The sequence below is a fragment of the Castor canadensis genome, chromosome 7, assembly GCF_047511655.1.
Source record: "Castor canadensis chromosome 7, mCasCan1.hap1v2, whole genome shotgun sequence".
NCBI lineage: Eukaryota > Metazoa > Chordata > Mammalia > Rodentia > Castoridae > Castor > Castor canadensis.
The window spans coordinates 286,802-306,750 of NC_133392.1; the positions used below are offsets into that span (position 1 = coordinate 286,802).

General features: G+C 46.6%; 1 long non-coding RNA gene across 1 annotated transcript; it reads right to left on the reverse strand.

Annotated features, from left to right (window-relative positions):
- Nucleotides 1-339: 339 nt before the first annotated feature.
- Nucleotides 340-5,843, reverse strand: LOC141424723 (uncharacterized). Its single transcript, XR_012449573.1, has 3 exons — nucleotides 5,705-5,843; nucleotides 1,564-1,639; nucleotides 340-1,377 (listed from the first exon to the last, which is right to left on the reverse strand). It is a non-coding gene; the product is annotated as an uncharacterized lncRNA (long non-coding RNA).
- Nucleotides 5,844-19,949: the final 14,106 nt, after the last annotated feature.

Sequence of the window (19,949 nt, forward strand, 5' to 3'; positions counted from 1 at the left end):
TTATGGGGTGAATATTAGTGGGAGGGGAAGGATGAACAAAGGGAGTAAAGGAGGGAGAATATGGTCGATGTACTTTATGTGCTTATATGAAAATATAATAATAAAACCTGCTGGAATAATTTTTAAGTAGTGGGGAGGGGAATGAGGGAGAATGATGGTGGGGATGAACATAGGGGTGGTCTGTGCTTCAAGTCTCTGCTGTTCCTTACAAGAAGTTTCAGTCCCTTGTCATAAAGATGTTATTAGTTCTGTCCCTTCTGGACTCCAAGGTGATTGCAAAAAGAATGGCTTAGAGCAAAAACAGATACAAAATGGAAGCAAGGTGCCAAGCTTCTCCTCTTTTGTATGCCCAAGGAGTCAGTGCTTTTCAGCAAAAACTATTTGAGTGCCTCTTACAAAATCACCTGTACAACTAATATATGCTAATAAAAATGTTTCTTAAATGCACCATCCTAAAGATGTTCTTACACACATATATGTGTGCACAAAAAAGAATGTTTTAAATTAGGCATGCTAAAACATGTCAATTTAAGCACACATAAAAATGAGCTCAAAAGTGAAAAACAGCCACAAAAACTAGTCAGTTGTTTTCTGGAATTCCAGGGGCAGATTATGTTTTTTGCCCCGTGCTTAATGCTTAACAGATGAACATGCAAAATGACACATATATACAATTGTATTAATTTAGGGAGTACCCTCAGATAAACTCTTCAGTCATTCGCTTGAGTCAGAATTTTCCTGGAGGGGTGGGAGCAGACAAGACCGGCTCAGTGCCTTTTATTCTACTGCAAATCACCATTCTTCTCACGCTTCCAGGGTTCTTCACATCTCATATCCTTCCCTGCTGATCACCAACTGTCAGACAAACTGCAGAAAATCAGATCCATTTAGACGTACACAAATGGCTCAGAATACCACAGCTGCAATTGGAGTCAATTTGGAGGCATTTTAATGTCAGGTTTAGCCATAAGTTATTGTAAAAGATAATTAACTTTTTCTCTTAATATCTCCTGTAGCAGGGAGGAGGCGGGTAACATAGCAGGGAGATAAACTTTAAGAATCTGAACTTGAGGAAGGTCACACAGCATTGAGGGTGAAATAGCCAATAGAGATGCATGCAACCATATATGGGTTAAACTTTGCTTCTTGCTTCTGTAACCTGCTTGCACGAGTATCTAAGACAAGGGGCTCAGCCTTTGCATGGGAACCCACTGAGTCACTGTAGGCATGCTAATAAATATTGCTTCCTAAAAAGCCTTGGTGTCCCATTTCCCTGCTTGAATATCATGCAACACTCCTCCTTAAGATCCAAACATTTCCTGTGGGAGAATCACCAGGAATGCTAATATTTCTTCTTCTTTAGTCTCATTTTATGGCCTAGAGAAGAATGAAGGGAGAAAAGATCAGAAAAGAGGTGAGAATGAAGGACAGACCACAGGAGATCAAGGAGACATTTCTCCTCCCCAGGCAAACAGGCAAGTAAAAATAGATAAGCAATTAATCAAAGATCATTTCAGGGGAGTGGATGCACCTGAAATATCTGTAAATCCTCCACAGCCTTACCTCCACGTGGCAATGGAAGGAGCAAAGGAGACAGGGACGCCCTCTCCCACTAGAGTTTCTCCTCATCTCGGGATGCCTAGGTAAAAGGAGAAACCTCTGTTAACGTGACCGATTTCCCTTGTTTCCCTTTTTTAGATGGGGAATCAAGCCTCAAGGATCCAGGAAGGATCCCCCCTTGCCTGCTTATTAAAACATTGGAAAGATCTTGATCCAGAAAGTCTTCAACAAAAATGATTCAAATTTTACTGCACTGAGGCTTGGCCACAGTATTCTCTGGGAGATGAGGAAAGATGGCCAGAAGGAGGGAGCATTAATTATAATACCATTCTTCAATTAGATATGTTTTGTAAAAAGAGGGAAAATAGACAAAAGTTCCATATGTTAAACTGTTCTGTTTCCTTGGAGACAACACAGAATGGCTGAACAAATGCAGGCTAGATACCCAGATCATGGTAACCCTTTGCAAAAAGTCCCCAAACTCCCTTGAACCAAAAAACCCATCTGATGCTCCATCAGCTCCACCTCTTCCCCCTCACCCAGCTACCTCACACACTAGACATCCTCCCACAGGACTCTATCCCCTCCAGTTAATTCCTGGAGGGGATAAGGCTCACATTCCTTTTAGAGTGAGTGAACTTAAAGAAATAAAAAAGGATTTAGGAAATTACACAGAAAACCCAGATCAGTACATCCAGGGATTTAGAGAAGTCAGCCAAAACTTTGAGCTGGAAAGATGTAATGCTATTGCTGTCTAAGACCCTTACTCTGGAGAAACAGCAGGTACTAGATCAGGCAGTCACAGCTGGAGACAATTATCACTTAGATAAAAGCAGCCCTACAGGCCTGTCTCAAATTGGGCCCTCACAGGAGGAGAAGGATGAAGACGAAAGACAAAGGCATTGAATACCTAAAAGGCAACCTCAATTCCCAATTCCAACAGGAGATCAGGCAATACCTAGCTATGACCCTAAATGGGACCCTGAAAATGACAAGGATGAATGGAGTCAAAACCATTTCATCCACTGCATTCTTGAGGGTCTAAGGAGAGCCAAGGTAAAACCTCTTAATTACTCCCAAGTAACAGCTGTACAGCAAGGACCCTTAGAAACTTCAGTAGCTTTCCTACAGAGACTTAAGGATGCTTTACAAAAGCATACCAACATCATACCAGAGTCACAGAAAGAGGAAATCATCCTAAAAGATAAATTTCTAACACAGTCAACACCAGATATCCATAAAAAGCTTCAGAAACTGGTGACTAAAGGGAGCAATTGGTCCATGTAGCCACATCTGTATACTATAATAGGGACTTAGAAAAAGAGAAGAAGGACCTGGAAAAGGAAAAGAGAAAGGATAAGCAGCAGGAGGCTCTGATCACAGCACTCAGAGAGGCTTCCCCGAGGCAAAGTCCAAACCCTAGGACATGCTTTTAATGTGGTCAGGCAGGCCATTTTAGGAGAGAGTGCCTCCAGAGGAAGCAACCTCCAGGACCCTGCCTCATTTGTCAGGGAAAACATTGGAAGGCACACTGTCCCCGGTTCCCAGGGGAACCGAGGCTAGAGCCTCCCACCCAATGATAGGTCCCTGGGCCTCTATTCCAGGCTCTGTAACCACTGAATACTCCTATTCTCAGTGTCAGGAAGGGACCTAACAAATGGAGGCTAGTCCAGGATCTCCACCTGATCAATAAAACAATAGTGCCTCTCCAAACTGTAGTCCAAATCCCTATATGCTTTTAGCCCAAATACATCCAGGTACCCCTTACTACTCTGTCCTGGATTTAAAAGATGCCTTCTTTTGCATTCCCTTACACCCTAAAAATCAACCTGTCTTTGCCTTTGAGGACCCCACAATAAAGTCTGGACAGGTCACTTGGACTGTCCTCCCCCAGGGATTCAGAGACAGCCCCCACCTCTTTGGGTTAGCTCTAATCCAAGACTTGGCAGAGTGACAATATCCACAAGCTACTCTGCTACAATATGTAGATGACCTCCTGCTCTGTGGACCAAGTGAGCCTGTGATTTCACAAGCCACTGAGTCCTAACTAAACTTCTTAGCAGGTAAGATTATAAAATCTCTAAAGAAAAAGCCCAATTGTGTCAGTCTAGGGTTACATATTTAGGTCTTGTCCTGGAGAAAGAAATGAGGCCTATAGGAGAAGATAGAAACCATCCAATCCTGATGTTTTCTCTACCTAAAACTCTAAAGCAATTGAGGGCCTTTTTGGGTGTCACAGGACACTGTAGAATTTGGATCCTGGGACATGCAGACCTAGCCAGGCCCTTATATCAAATACTTAAGGAAGCACAGAAGGATACCCAGCCTTTCATTGAATGGGAAGACAAGTCCGAAAATGCATCCCACATATTAAAAAAGGCTCTTATGACAGCTTCCACCCTGGGTCTCCCAATACAAGACAAGTTTCAATTATATGTCTATGAAAAGTGAGGACTGGCCTTGGGCATGGTGACTCAGCTCCAGGGCATCACTCCCCAGCCAGTAGGTTACTTAAGCAAAGAGTTAGATAAGGTAGCCAAGGGATGACCAGGATGCCTTAGAGCAATGGCTACAGTAAGCCTTCTAGTGCCTGAAGCTCAAAAACTTATTCTAAACTGCCCTTTAACAGTTTACACCCCACATGACCTAGGGAGAATTTTAAACTCAAAAGGAGAACTTTGGCTATCTGACAGCAGTCTACTTAAATACCAGGCCCAGCTTCTGGGAGGGACAGAAATAACTTAAGGACTTGTCAGAGCCTAAATCCTGCATCCCTTCTACCAGAGGCAGAGGGAAATCCTGAACACTCGTGTGAGGAGGTACTTATGGAAAATTATGCTGCCTGACCTGACTTAACTGATCGGCCCTTAAAAAACCCAGATCTAGAATTATACACTGATGGCAGTTCCTTTGTCAAGAATGGTGTCAGACATTTAAAGTTTGCAGTTCTGACAGAATTTGGCATCCTCAAATCAGGTCCTCGTCCTTCCAATACAAGTGCTCAACTGGCAAAATTAATGGCCCTAACAGAAGCCCTAAGACTGTCAAAAGAACAGAGTCAACACCTATACAGATTCTAAGTAGCCTTCCTGATCCTGCATGCTCATACAGCCATTTGGAAGAAAAGAGAAATACTAACTACAACAGGAACAGCTTCCCATAGGGATAAAAAGGAGGTTACTTTAATAGTTTTAGGGATAACAGTGTTAGTTGCAGCCCTTGCTGGAATCAGTTATGGGGTAATTTCCAATCATATAACTTCAAAAAACCTAACCAAAGTGGTAGAGGACCCCTCAGGCCAGGTAGGCCTTGCTATTAAGGATATGCAAAGGTCTTCGTCATCCCTTGCCTGTATGTTAATGGCCCTAGATTTTCTTTTGGCCAGACAAGGGGGGGTATGTGCCATGGCCAATACCTCCTGTTGCACACATATAAACACTTCGGGCATTGTAGAGGAACGTGCAGATTACATTCTCCAACAGACTAAGTGGCTCTGGGAACAATCTCTTGAAACTCAGGTTTCAACTCAGGTATGGGAACAAATAAAATCCTGGCTTCCCTCCAGGACTTGGTTCCTACCCTTTCTGGGGCCTATAGTTGCCATTATTCTCTTGCTTGTGTTTGGGCCTTGCATTTTAAACTTACTTGTCACGTTTGTTTCTTCTCGCCTAGAATCCATCAAACTACAAATGCCTCTGATGGAGATGAAAACAACCTACTACTGTGGTCCCCTTGACAACCCCTCTCATGGTCAGCCCTGCATCACCCCCTGTCAGCAGGAAGCAGTTACTGAATACATTTTGTAGACTATTCCTAACAACATTTAGGGCGGGCACTGAGAGGGGGGACTTGAAGGACAGACCATGGAAAGTCAAGGAGACACTTCTCCTCTCTAGGGAATGCCTGTTTGCATCAGAAAGGCATCTCTGCCCTCAGGCAATGCAAAAAAGACTATAAAACCCACTCCCCACCCTGACCCATGGGATCACCAGTTTCCGGGTCCCCCTGCATTCCCCAATATGCAGTCTTTCTCTTCTCTTCTCTTCTCTACATATAAATTCTCTACAAATAAAATCTTTCCGACCTCTGTTGCTGGAGTCTGTCTGTACTTTCATTCTCAGAGCAGCTCAAGAACCCTGAGCACCTGAAATTCCTGCGCGTGTCATCCGTGCATCAAGAACAGCTGCTCCAATTCTCGGAGACTTCTCTTTTGAAAGCCCCGTTTTGGCTTCCATTTTAATTGGGAAGTTGCTACCCGGAATTCCTCTTAATGTCGGCGCTCTCCAACTGCTTTCTTGTAAGAAACACATCTCTGTTCCTTCAGATAGCTTCATCCTGTAGGGGGCACCCCCACCCCAGAATGGATCCACATGGTACTCTGCAGCTGGGGAGCAGGAGTGGCACAGGGTGACACACAGCTAGGACCAGGAGGAGTGGGATCTTATCCTAGGGTATTTTTGGACATCAAAACAGAGATTGTCAAGATTTACTCCCTAGAAGTGCTTCTTTTCCTTCAATCTTAGAGTAATCTCTAATAGTTTACCTTGGGTTACAGCAGCTTTTTATTATTATTATAAACATAGCCTTTTAAAGTTAGTTTAGGGAGCCTAGTTTTGAGTGCAGAGCTGGCACCCCGTCCTCCTTGGGACAAAGGATATGGGATGCATGAGTCCTCCCTCGTTATATACACCAACTGTTCACCTTCACTAATACCCAGTGTGTGTGCATCAGCATAGGGCACACTTCGGTGTCCCCAGAACTTGTGATATGGGGGTGGTGAATCCCTAGTCCCTGTGGTGCCTGGGTCCTGAGAGGGGATGAGCTAATCTGCCACTGCATTCATCTGTAGGCAGACTGCAGAGCAAGACTCCAAAGCAGGGCTTAAAATTGGGCTCAGCGTTAGGTGGAACAAGTCCAGGGAGGTGGGCACAGAGAACTTACCCCAATCCTCAGCTTCATGATGTTGATTTTATGTTTTCAATCCCAGGAATCATGTCTAGGTTACCCAGGAGCCTGAGAAAACTGGCCGGTGCCATAAAATGACTGGAGTGAGACTTCTCTACCCTCTTCTTTCTCCTCATCCATCTTTGGTTCTATAGTTCTTGCTCCATCCACTGGTCCAGAAGAGAAGACAGGAGCAGGTTGTGGAGGAAGAGGGGTGGAAGCAAGGTGCCAGAAGGAACAAAGTTTCTGCCAGGGGATTCCAACTTGTTCTGGGTCTGTAAATGTATTGTTTGGGGATGATTCCCAAAGTACTTCCTGTGGACCCGTTCTCCCCTCACACATGTTGCAAGTGAGCTCAGTTCCAGCCTTCCAGAGGAGTCTGAGTGAGTTGGTTCCTAGGATACCAACCCCTTGTAGACACCAGGATGAGTTGAGACCATCCCTTCTAGCCCAGAAACTGGGCATGTGCCTATGCTGTGCTCTGGATCAGTGAACTCTTAGGAAGGCTATTCCTCTCAGTTGTCTTGCCAACAGTGGCCTGGTCCCCAGTGGGTCTCAGAAAGAAAGTCTTTCCTCACCAAGAGAAAAGAGCGGCAGCTGCTGGAATTGGTTTATCAGACCTTATGTGTCCCATCCTGACCAGTCACCTTTATCTGTCTCATCTAACCTACAGATGAGGTATAGGATATCTAATAAGAACTCAATCTATCTTTAGAGTGCTCATATGAAGCTCTTATTTTCTTTAAAAAAAAAAGGGGGGGGCTAATTTACCGAGGAAATATATTAAAAGTTTCCCAAGATAGAAAATGTCACTTGCAGTGATGGTCTACCTTGTGAAGTCCTCACTGATGGAACAACTGCGCCTCCTGCTGCCCTTCGGGTTGTCTCACCAGGAGGGCATTTGGAAAAGAGAGTTCCCTGAGAAAAGAGGGGAACTCTCAATTTTTCAAACCCACCATGACTCCCCAGGAACTTGGAATAATGAAGAAGTAAATTTTAAAGTAATCCACAAAAAGGACACACAAGGCAGCCACCAGCAGACATTTACTTAGCATGGAAGCCAAAGCAGGGAGAGTAAGTTAGCAACACCTCCGACAGCGTTGTCAGAAGGTGGGAGCAGAGGGCTCCATGGACAGTCTCCATCCCGGAGTATTTGTGTCCCCTAACTGGGCTGGGAGTTCCAGCTCAGAACTGGTCACCTGGATGCATGGTTACCTTGCAACTTCCCAGCTGTCTTGTTCTGATACTGTCACTCGAGCATGGAGACAAAGGGACCGGGTTGGCCTTACAATCAGAGTGTCATGACATGGGTGTCTGCTCTTTATGGTCCCTTTTTAGGTCACAGACTTACAAAAAGAAACAGTCAATTTATATTCTTGAAACTGATTATCATGGAGAGGCATATTGTATTTCATTTAACATCTAAAAGAAAAGGGAGATGACAAAAAGGATGCATATCCGTACATTCTTGAACAGTTGATTCAACTTCTTGCTGTTCTAGTGATTTTTCACCTTGATTTCCTGGTTCTGACTTCTGAGTCAGGCCCTTTTATCATTTTCAGTTTCCCTGTCACCTCCTCTATCTATTCTGCCTCAATCACTCCAATGAAGCCATTTAATATATCCACTACCTCCAGATAGCACTGTGCGTGTTGAGAAGATTCAATATGAAATCTACCTGTCTAGCAAGTTACAAGCAGACAATATAGCATTGCTAATTATTGTTACCATACTGAATATTAGGCCATTTTTTCATCTTACATAAATGCAACTTTGAGTACTTTAACCAAAGTTAAATGGGATCATTCCATTCCCCCTTCCCTCTGTCCCCTGAAGTCCACCATTTACTCTCTGCTCCTGTGAATTTGACTTTGATTCCACAGGTAAGTGGGATCATGCAGTTTTCTCTGTGTCTCAGCTGGAGTGTAGCTGAGTGATAATGTGTTTGCCTTGCATGGCTGAAGCTCTGGGTTCAAGTCCTCAGCACTGCAAAAAAGTCAAAAACTCCAAAACAAACACAAAACTTCTGTCTGTATCTCACTCTTCTTTTGCTCAGCGTAACATTCTCTACCTCCATCCACATGGTTGCAAATAGCAGGATTTCTGTCTTTTATAAGGTTGAATTATCTCTGTCTCTCCCTTCCTCTCTCTCTCTCTCATGCTCTGATAACTGACATCTGCTATGGGCAGATCAGTGTCCCCCAAAGGTCCATGTATTAGCACTATTGGGAGTTGCTGAGTATCTTTAAGAAGGGGGTCCTTAACAGTGGTGAGAGAAAAGTAAGACAGTGTGTAGAAAGGCGAGATCACCAAGGAGCAAGTTTCCAGAAGAATGAAAAGTCATTGCATTTGGTTACAGAGAGGCTTTTGTAACCTTCAAATCCATTTGCTAAAATTAAATCACACTGTGTGACAAGCAGTAGTAGAAGCGCTATTCACAATAGCCAAGCTTGGAAACAGCCAAGATGCCCCACTACTAATGAGTGGATTAAGAATATGTGGTATTTATACACAATGGAATTTTACTCAGCCACAAAGAATGAAATTTTGTCATTTGCAAGTAAATAGATGGAACTGGAGAACATCGCCTTAAGCCAAGTTAGCCAGGCTCAGAAGGCCAAAAACTTACATGTTCTCCCTCATATTCAGATTTTAGACCTAAAACAAACACAGTAATATTACTGGACATGGGTCACACACTAAGGGGAGAATGTGCATGGGAGAAATAGGGAAAGGGAAAGAAACCTAAAACTTGAATGTGATTCATGTGCCCCCTGTAAAGGAGTGAATATAGTAATCTTAAACTGGCAGAGGCCACTATGGGAAGGGGACCAGGAAGTAGTGAAGAGGTCTGGTAGAGATGCATCAATGTGGGTTGCAATACACAAGTGCATGGAAGCAATGCTAGGGATCTCTCTGTATAGTTACTTTATCTCAAACTAGCACAAAAATCTATGTCTTTCTTATTATCTCTTATGTTTTCTCTTTAACAAAATCGGAGAATAAGAGAGTTGAACAGATTCTGCCCGGAAAGGAGAGGTGGCCCAAATAATTTAAAAAAAAAATTTTTTAAGAAGAAACAAAAAAAAAAGAGGAACCTTGAGCCATTGGGGGTTGACCCTGAAGGAGACTAAATCCCAGCTTCATCTTCTTCCTCTTTTGCTTCCTGGTTCATGGTGTAAGCAAGCGGTTGGCTCTATAGACGTTCCCACCATGATATGCTGCATGTACTCACCAGGGCCCGGAGACACGGGGCTGCTGGTCTGGGCCTTGAACCTCCAGAGCCATGAGCCAAAATGAACCTTTTCTCTGTCGTTTCATTATGGTGACAGAAAGCTCACTAACAGTATCCAAACCTTCAGTCCAATTTCTTTTACCCACACGTATCGAAGGACATTTTGGTCGTTTGTATCCTGGCTAATGCAAATGGTACATGTATCTCTTCATGACTCTGATTATAACTCTGTATGGTATATATCCTGAAGTGGGATTGCTGGTTCATATGGTTTTTCTGTTTTTAATTATTTGATGAACCTCTATACTGTTTTCATAACAACTATTAATTTATATCCTTCCTTCATTTTTAAAGGATAGTTCTGCCACATACAGGATTCTTGGTTAGCATTTTTCTTTAGTACTTTGAGGCTATCATCCCACTCTCTCCTGACCTGGCAGCTTCAGTTTTTTCTTTAATAACTTTTCTGTTGGGCATCGTATTTTTATGCATTATGTTTGTGGTGTTATGTTGAATTATCTGTTTTCTCTTGTAAATTGCTGACTCTCTTTAAAGAATTATTTTTAATTCTTAGGCAATTCATAAGTATCCATTTCTTTGGGTTTGTTCCCTTGCTTTCCTCTGTGTGTACCCTAATGCTGATGTCTGCACATTTGAAGGAACAATTGCATCTTTGCCTTTAGAGACTGGTTTTGAAAGGAATAGGAGGTCTCAGCGGGCCCCAACCCCCTTGTTGGAGAAACCAGTACCAAACACCCCATGTAGATAAGATAAGCAATGCGGCAGGGCTCAGTTAGGGCATATAGAATGTGGGGAATGTGAGCGGGAGGTACGTGCAAGATGTGCGGTACGTGCAAGATGTGAGGTACGTGCAAGATGTGCTCTGCCTGCTTGCCCAATGTTGATAACGAAAATATGCATGCCACCGCGGTCTATATAAGATTTCCCCTAAAGAGGCTCAGGGTCGTGTTTTCCTAACCGGTCCTGCGTGTCCGTGTGGGAGCTCGACCCTGGCTAGCCAGCCCAAAAAACTCTGCTTTGTTGATTGCATTCACGCCTGGCTCTCTGTCTCTCAGGGGAATAGGATTCCGGGTCCTAACATTTGGAGGTCCCACCGAGATTTCATTTTCTCGAGAGACAGAACCTGCCTGCGAGAAAGCAGGGGCGATCCCAAGTCCTAGGCGTTGGGAGGGGATCCCAGACCCTCATTTGGAGGAACTTGAGTGTTCCATTTGGGCCGCGGCGGGGATTCGGCCAATCCCCAGGGAGATTCATTCTGGGAATCTCACAAGGAGGACCACAGGGTCCTATTGGGAGAGGCTTTCCTCTCATTTGGGCTCGAGCATTTTAGGAACCCTGGCGCCAGGTGAAGAACTAATTGAGCTAGTCGACCGACCACCCGTCAAGTGGACGCCTTTCGGCCTGATATCCCAGTTGGACGGTGAGGAGGTTGAATGGGGTGCGCACCAGTGTGAGAGAAGGACCGGTCCGAGCGAGTGCTGGAGAGTGTTGTGTGTGTGTGGAATTATTGTTGCCTTTACCCTTTTTGTTCTATCTCTCTTGGTGTTTGAGTCTCCTTCCACAATGGGACAGGGACAAACAACCCCAAAGTCTCTGATCCTTTCTCACTTTTCAGAAGTTAAAGAAAGGGCCTTAAATGCGGGTCTGGTCATCAAGAAAGGTAAGTTCGACACCTTTTGTTCTGCAGAGTGGCCCACCTTTGGAGTGGGGTGGCCCATTCAAGGTTCCCTCTCCCTAGACCTGATCACTAAGGTTAAAGCAGTCATTTTTCAGCCAGACAATCGAGGCCATCCAGACCAAGTTCCTTACATTTTGGTTTGGGAGGATCTGGTGAGGAACCCTCCCCCTTGGTTAACAGTTTTTCTGACCCACCCCTCCAGTTCGCCCCCCGGAGCTAAAACCCCAGTCACGCCCACCTTGGTCATAAAGGAGGAGGAAAAACTTCCTCTTCCCACCTTGACCGGTCCTCAAATTAGGGCATCTCCTTCACCATCTCCGGTCTTACCAGAGAGTTCCCCCCTTTACCCATCCCTCGCAGGGGCAGAGGAAGATCGGCCGCCTCCATACGTGACTCCCCCTGGCCAAGCCAGTGCCCCGGAGGAGGAAATTTCCTCATCCTCCTCAACAGGACTGGCAGCAGGAGGAGGAATGGGTCAAAGACTTCGCCCCCGAGGGATCTGGGAAAGGGAGGGGGAAGACGGGCCCCCCTCATCAACACAGGGGGAGGAAACTGTCCCTACACTTCCAGTCCGGATGGTGGGCCAAGGGGGACCGGGAGGGGGGCAACAGTTTCAGTACTGGCCCTTCTCCTCCAGTGATCTATATAACTGGAGGACGCAGAACCCGCCCTTTTCTGAAGACCCCAAGTGTCTCATAGATCTCTTGGAGTCCATCATGCATACACACCGTCCCACTTGGGATGACTGTCATCAGCTGCTCAATACTCTTTTTACGACGGAGGAACGAGAGCGCATCCTCAACGAAGCGAGGAAGAATGTCTTGGGGGATAATGGGAAACCCACAACTCTCCAACCGGCCATAGACGAGGCTTTTCCCCTACGCCGCCCTGATTGGGATTTCGGGACCGCAGAAGGTAGGGAGCGTCTTCGGATCTACCACCAGACTCTTATGGCTGGTCTCCGAGCGGCCGCCAGAAGGCCCACCAATTTTGCAAAAGTGAAAGCAGTCGTTCAAAGGGAAAACGAAAGCCCAGCCGGTTTCTTAGAGCGCCTCTATGAGGCATACCGTCAGTACACCCCTATTGACCCTGAGGCGGACCTCCACCGGTCTGCTGTGGTACTCTCATTCATTAATCAGGCAGCTCCAGACATTAGGAGAAGACTCAATAAACAGGAAAACTTAGGGGAGATGACTATAAGGGAAATGCTGCAGGTAGCGGAAAAGGTCTTTACCGCTAGGGAAACTCCAGAAGAAAGGGAGGAAAGACAGAGAAAGGAAGACAGGGAGGCCCAGGAGAAATTGAGAAAGGAGGACCGGGAGTTCCAGGCTAAGGAAAACCGAAAGCAACAGAGAGAAATGGCTCGTATTTTCCTAGCGGGTGTCCGGGACCAACCCAGGGGAGGGGGCCACGCCAGGACCCCGGATAAGGAACACTGTTTTTACTGTAAGGAAACGGGGCATTGGAAGAGAGAATGTCCTAAGTTAAAGGGAAGAAGAGGGTTTGGAAGGAGACCGGGGGAAAACAGGGAAAGGGAACGAGCAGTAGAGCAGGCCAGAGTCCTCCTAGCCGGAGAAGAGGACTGAAGGAGACGGGGCTCAGACCCCCTCCCCGAGTCCTGGGTAACAATGCATGTGGAGGGGAAGCCGATGGGGTTCATGGTGGATACCGGCGCCCAATATTCGGTTTTAAACAAGGCACATGGACCTTTGAACAAGGCACGAACAAGTGTTGTTCAGGGGGCCACCGGTACGCAGTTATGTACATGGACTACCAAAAGAAAGGTGAACTTAGGAAAACACCAGGTCACACACTCCTTCTTGGTCGTCCCTGAGAGCCCCGCTCCCCTGCTCGGACGGGACCTACTCACCAAAATAGGGGCCCATATCCATTTTGAACCAGATGGAATAATTGTGACTGATCGAGAAGGGAGCCTGATTCATGTCTTGTCCCTATCATTAGCTGACGAGCATCGTCTGTTTGAGAGTCAACAGGAACCAGGAGGGGACATGACTCATTGGGTAAAAAGATTTCCCACGGCCTGGGCAGAGACTGCGGGAACCGGACTCGCCAAACACCTCCCGCCCGTAGTTATACAATTGAAGGCTTCTGCTCTCCCCATTCGGGTGAAACAGTATCCTATGCCTGAGGAGGCCCGAAGAGGCATAGCCCCTCATATCCACAGGCTAATAAAGGAAGGAGTACTGCGGCCTTGTCAGTCTGCCTGGAATACTCCTCTGCTCCCCGTCCGAAAGCCGGGAAGCGGGGACTATAGGCCTGTGCAAGACCTACGAAAGGTAAACGAGCGGACGGAGGACATTCATCCCACCGTTCCAAATCCCTATACCTTGCTCAGCCACCTACCCCCCTCACAAGTATGGTATACAACCCTTGATTTGAAAGATGCTTTCTTCAGCATTCCATTGTCAGAAATTAGTCAGCCGCTATTTGCTTTCGAATGGCAAGAAGATGGGGGCCAATCCGGACAGCTCACTTGGACCAGACTGCCGCAAGGATTTAAAAACTCTCCCACCCTGTTTAATGAGGCCCTGAGCCAGGACCTGGAACCTTTTCGTCGGAGCCACCCACGAGTCACTCTATTACAGTATGTTGATGACTTACTGTTAGCGGCAGAAACCCGAGAGGAGTGCATCAAGGCTACTGAACACCTGCTAACGGAATTAGGTGAGCTGGGGTATCGGGCAAGTGACAAGAAAACTCACATCTGTAAAAGGTCAGTGACATATTTGGGTTATCGGATTGCAGATGGGGCAAGATGGCTGACTGATGCCATGAAACAGACTATTCTGGCTATCCCATCCCCGACATCCACTAGGGGGGTGAGAGAATTCCTGGGCTCCGCGGGGTTCTGTAGACTCTGGATTCCAGGATTTGCAGAAATAGCCAGACCCCTATATGAGGCCACCAAAGAAGCTCCAGATTGGAGTTGGGGAGAGAGAGAACAACAGGCCTTTGATCAGCTAAAAGACGCTCTTTTGCAGGCCCCTGCCTTAGCCTTGCCAGATCCTACAAGACCATTCACTCTGTTTGTAGATGAGAAAAAGGGGGTAGCCAAAGGAGTCTTGACCCAACAGCTAGGTCCCTGGAAGAGACCAGTGGCATGCTTTTCCAAGAAATTAGACGCAGTAGTGGCAGGATGGCCCCCCTGCCTCCGCATCATAGCGGCCATTGCCGTGCTGGTGAGAGAAGCCGATAAACTAACCTTTGGACAGGCCCTCTGGGTAACGGCCCCTCACCCGGTGGAGGGAATCCTTAAACAACCCCCTGGGAAATGGATGACGAATGCCAGGCTCACCCACTACCAGGGGCTCTTGTTGGATTCCCCTCGGATCACATTCACAGATCCCGTAATCCTGAACCCTGCCACCTTGTTGCCTAACCCGGAACTGCAGACACCTGTCCATAACTGCAAAGAATTCCTCTCCGAAGTTACACAGGTACGGGCTGACCTAAAGGATACCCCCCTGTCCGGCTGCAAATTAAACTGGTACACGGATGGAAGCAGTTTTTTCCAAGATGGAGCCCGAAGAGCAGGGGCAGCTGTAGTCGACCAAGAAGGAAATACAGTATGGAGCAGCGCCCTCCCACCCGGAACATCAGCCCAAAAAGCGGAATTAATTGCCTTGGCAGAGGCCCTGGAGAGGGCAAAAGGAAAGCGAGTCAATATCTACACCGATAGCCGCTATGCTTTCGGTACCATCCATGTCCACGGGGCCATCTATCGCGAAAGAGGATTCCGCACAGCAGAAGGAAAACATCTAAAGAACCTAGCCGAAGTCCAGCATCTATTAATGGCAGTGGAAAAACCGAAGGCAGTGGCAGTGATGTATGTCCCAGGCCACCAGTCTGCCAAGACGCCGGAAGCTGTCGGTAACAACAGAGCAGATCAAGAAGCAAAGAGAGTAGCAATGGTGAGTCCTCCCATGGAGACAGGGCAACCTTCCACGGTTGCGGCGATAGACGTGCCGGTCCCAGAGCTCCCTCCGCTACCCCCCCGACCAGAATACTCCACAGAGGATTTCACTTGGATGAGAGCCCACTCCCCCTTTAGAGAAGGGAAGACGGATGGAAAAGCGACTTGGAAGGCAAGTTAATTCTGCCTGAAAAACTCGGACGATTCCTGTTGACTAACTTACATAAGTCCACCCATTTGGGGCGGAGAAAATTACTAGACTTGTTGACATCTGCGCAGCTCCGATTTCCGAACCAGACCATAGCAGTCCGCCAAATTGTGGAAGATTGTGCCAGCTGCACAATCATAAAACCAGGACGAAGGGAGGGGCACCATACAGGTACTCAGGAACGGGGGAGGGCTCTGGGAAGAAGTTGGGAAGTGGATTTTACTGAGGTAAAACCGGGAAAGTTTGGGTACAAATATTTGCTGGTATTCATAGATACCTTTTCAGGCTGGGTGGAGGCTTTTCCTACAAAGAAGGAGACGAGTCAGGTAGTGGCAAAGGCTTTGCTAGAGGAAATCATACCCAGATATGGGGTGCCCGAGGCAATTGGGTCAGATAACGGTCCGGCTTTTGTTAGTAAGGTCCTGCAGGGACTAGCCCAGACTATGGGGGCCAATTGGAAGCTACATTGTGAATATAACCCCCAGAGCTCAGGGCAAGTAGAAAGGATGAATAGGACACTAAAGGAGACTTTAGCCAAATTGGCCCTGGAGACTGGCGGTGATTGGGTGACGCTCCTTCCCTTGGCCATCTTCCGAGTCCGGAACTCCCCCTATGTCCATGGGCTAACTCCCTTTGAGATCCTGTATGGGGCTCCACCCCCCATCATTCAGAGGACCTTAAGCCCAGAACTAGGTGATCTGGCCCCAAATTACCTGACCATGTTGCAGGCTTTAGCTAAAGTGCAACAACGGATTTGGCCCTTAATTCAAGCATACCACGCTGTTAAGAGGGACCCGGCTCCGGAACATGGCATAGTCCCGGGTGACATGGTATGGGTTAAAAGGCATCAGTCCAAAACCCTAGAGCCTAGATGGAAAGGACCTTATGTTGTACTGTTTACTACCCCTACCGCCCTCAAGGTCGACGGGATTGCAGCATGGGTACACCATTCCCATGTAAGACGGGCTCACCCTCCGGAGAAAAAACAGGAAAATTGGTCCGCACGGAAGCATCCAACAAACCCACTCAAGCTCCGGCTGATACGGGATGCTCCGAAAAACGAGAACACTCCAGATGCTCCGCAGCCCTCCTAGAATGGGATTATCACCTGGGTCCACTACACCCACATCAGACCGGCAGATCCGGTAGCTATGAAGAAAGGCTTCCTGCCAACAAGAAGGGTGTCCCACCACAAGGAAAATTTTTTCAAACTCAAACTTCATACTGGACCTCGGTAACTTTATTCCTTTTTCTAACCCTGTCCACCACTTGCTGGGGGCATACAAATCCACATCAACCTTTTAACCTGACCTGGATGATTGTAGATGTATCCACAGGAGACATTCTTAACCAGACCTCCAAGGTGACCCCTCCCAGCACCTGGTTCCCAGAATTATACTTTGACTTAAGGGCCTTATTCACTGGCAGGGGACAATGGGATTTGTGCCAAAGTTACTTCTATGTCTGCCCCGCTCCCCAACCCAACCACAGAAAAAAATGTGGAGGAATCGCAGACTATTATTGTAAGTCATGGGGTTGTGAGAGCTCAGGGGATATATGGTGGCCACCCCCCAAACAGGGGGACCTTATTCAATTAAGTAGAGTCTCTCAATCTGGCATTACATACCACCAACCTAGACCTATAAATAAGGGATGCCCAACTCCCCCCAATTGTAATCCCATTATGATAAATTTCACTGATTTAGGAAAAAAGGCAACGAATTGGGAATTGGGTAAATCCTGGGGAGTCAGACTCTACAAAACAAATCATCCAGGAGCCCTTTTTACCTTGCGGCGTGTGTGGCAACCGGTCTCTACTCTAACAATAGGCCCTAATAAGGTACTTAGGCCACCCTATGTAAAGCCACCTCCCCGACCTTCCACAGCTCATCACCTTCCCTCAACCATAGCCCGGGCTAATGTTACAACTCCAAGACCATCAGAAACCAGCCCTCCCCTGGTGAGGCCCAGTCTCATGACCGCATCTAAAGACCCCCTCTGGGAGCTAGTGGGTGCTGCCTTCCTGACGTTAAACCACACCAACCCTAACATGACTAACTCCTGTTGGTTATGTTATGATGTGAGGCCCCCATTCTATGAGGCAATAGGGCTAAACACCACTCACGATACCTCATCTGAGGAAAACCCTACTCAATGTTCCTGGGGAGACCGTAAGAGAGGTCTGACCATACAGCAGGTAAGCAGCCAAGGAACCTGCTTAGGAAAAGTGCCAAAGAACAGACGGGACTTATGTACTGTTATTAACGCCAGTTCTACCTGGGAAAATGCTATTAAATGGGTAATTCCAAAGGACAATGGGTGGTGGCTATGCTCGCGGTCTGGACTCACCCCGTGCCTATCAACTAAGGTGTTTAACAGCTCTAAAGAATTCTGTGTTATAGTGACTGTGCTGCCCCGCATCCTCTATCATTCGGAAGAGAGTCTATATTCATACTGGAATACAAAAATGGTTGAAAAAAGGAAAAAGAGAGAACCTATTTCCACAGTAACTATTGCTACCCTACTCAGCCTAGGGTTAGCGGGAGCAGGAACCGGCATAGCTTCTTTGGCCACCCAGCAGAAAGGGATGTCTTCGCTGCGTGCAGCCATAGACGAAGATATAGAGAGAATAGAAACCTCCATTAGCCACCTAGAAAAATCCCTCACTTCCCTGTCTGAGGTAGTACTTCAAAACCGACGAGGTCTGGACTTGTTCCTCCAAAAGGGGGGACTATGCGTTGCTCTAGGGGAAGAATGTTGTTTTTACGCTGACCATACCGGAGTTGTTCGTGACTCCATGTCTAAACTTCGAAAGAGCCTGGAACAAAGAAAACGAGAAAAAGAGGCCGGGGAAAGCTGGTTCGAGTCTTGGTTTAACCAGTCCCCATGGTTGGCTACCCTTTTATCTGCATTGGCAGGGCCAATAATAATCATCCTATTACTTGTTACCATAGGACCCTGGATTCTAAACCGACTTATGACTTTTGTCAAAAGTCGAATTAATACTATCCAACTTCTGGTCCTCCGCCAACAATATCAGGCTCTTCATCCCCTTGAGAATGATTCCTCAATTTAGGCCGTAAGAAAAGGGGGGAATGAAAGGAATAGGAGGTCTCAGCGGGCCCCAACCCCCTTGTTGGAGAAACCAGTACCAAACACCCCATGTAGATAAGATAAGCAATGCGGCAGGGCTCAGTTAGGGCATATAGAACGTGGGGAATGTGAGCGGGGGGTACATGCAAGATGTGAAGTACGTGCAAGATGTGAGGTACGCGCAAGATGTGCTCTGCCTGCTTGCCCAATGTTGATAACGAAAATATACACGCCACCACAGTCTATATAAGATTTCCCCTAAAGAGGCTCAGGGTCGTGTTTTCCTAACCGGTCCTGCGTGTCCGTGTGGGAGCTCGACCCTGGCTTGCCAGCCCAATAAACTCTGCTTTGTTGATTGCATTCACGCCTGGCTCTCTGTCTCTCGGGGGAATAGGATTCCGGGTCCTAACAGTTTCAGTAAGGAAAGACTTCAGGGTTCAGGCTGGGTGGGATGTGCAAGGTGCTGGGTCTGGAGTGCAGGTGCACAAGAACTATAGCAGCTCCAGGTCTGGGTCGTGTGTGTGTGTGTGTGTGTGTCAGAGCTGGGGAGGATAAGCGAGAGTCGTGCTGGCTCTGGCTCCAGGGAACTGTCAGCTGGATTCAGTGCCAGTAAAGTCTTCGGTGGCAAAATGTACAGGGCCCTCCTCTTCTTTCCCCTGGAGGAATCATGGCTGAGGAGACCCTCTGGGTACCTACACTTTAACTCCTTTTTTGGTGTGAGAGAAATGCTAAAAATCCAATTTATGAGGTGAGTTTGTCTGTTTTCTCCTGCCATCCACTAAGGCTTTGCTTTATACTTTGAATGTCTACTGCTTTATACACATATGTAAGATGTTATGCTTTCTTTACCAATCGATTCTCTTAAAGACCTTTCTTTGTCTCTGACAACAACCTCACCGTGAGTCATTTTCTTACACTAATGGCTACATCCTCATACAATATTTTTACTTTTCACTAAGCTCAGTATTTCACTTAAAATGTTACTTCTAGGAACGACACACAATTGGGTCTTTAAAAAGTCCCACCTGACAGAAAATAACCAAAAAGACAAAAAAATAAAAATTTAAAATACAGATAAATAAAAAGTCCTTCCTGACACTCTCTGTTTTCTGAATTCACTCTGTTTACAATTATTTTAACTACTGGAAGGTTGGGTTCGGTTCCTCTTCCTTGTTGTTTGTTTTCTATTTATCTCAAATGTCCTTTGTTCTTTTGTTCTGCCTTTCCTCCTTATTTTTAATTAATTGAGTACTTTTGGTATTCCATTGTTCTCCTT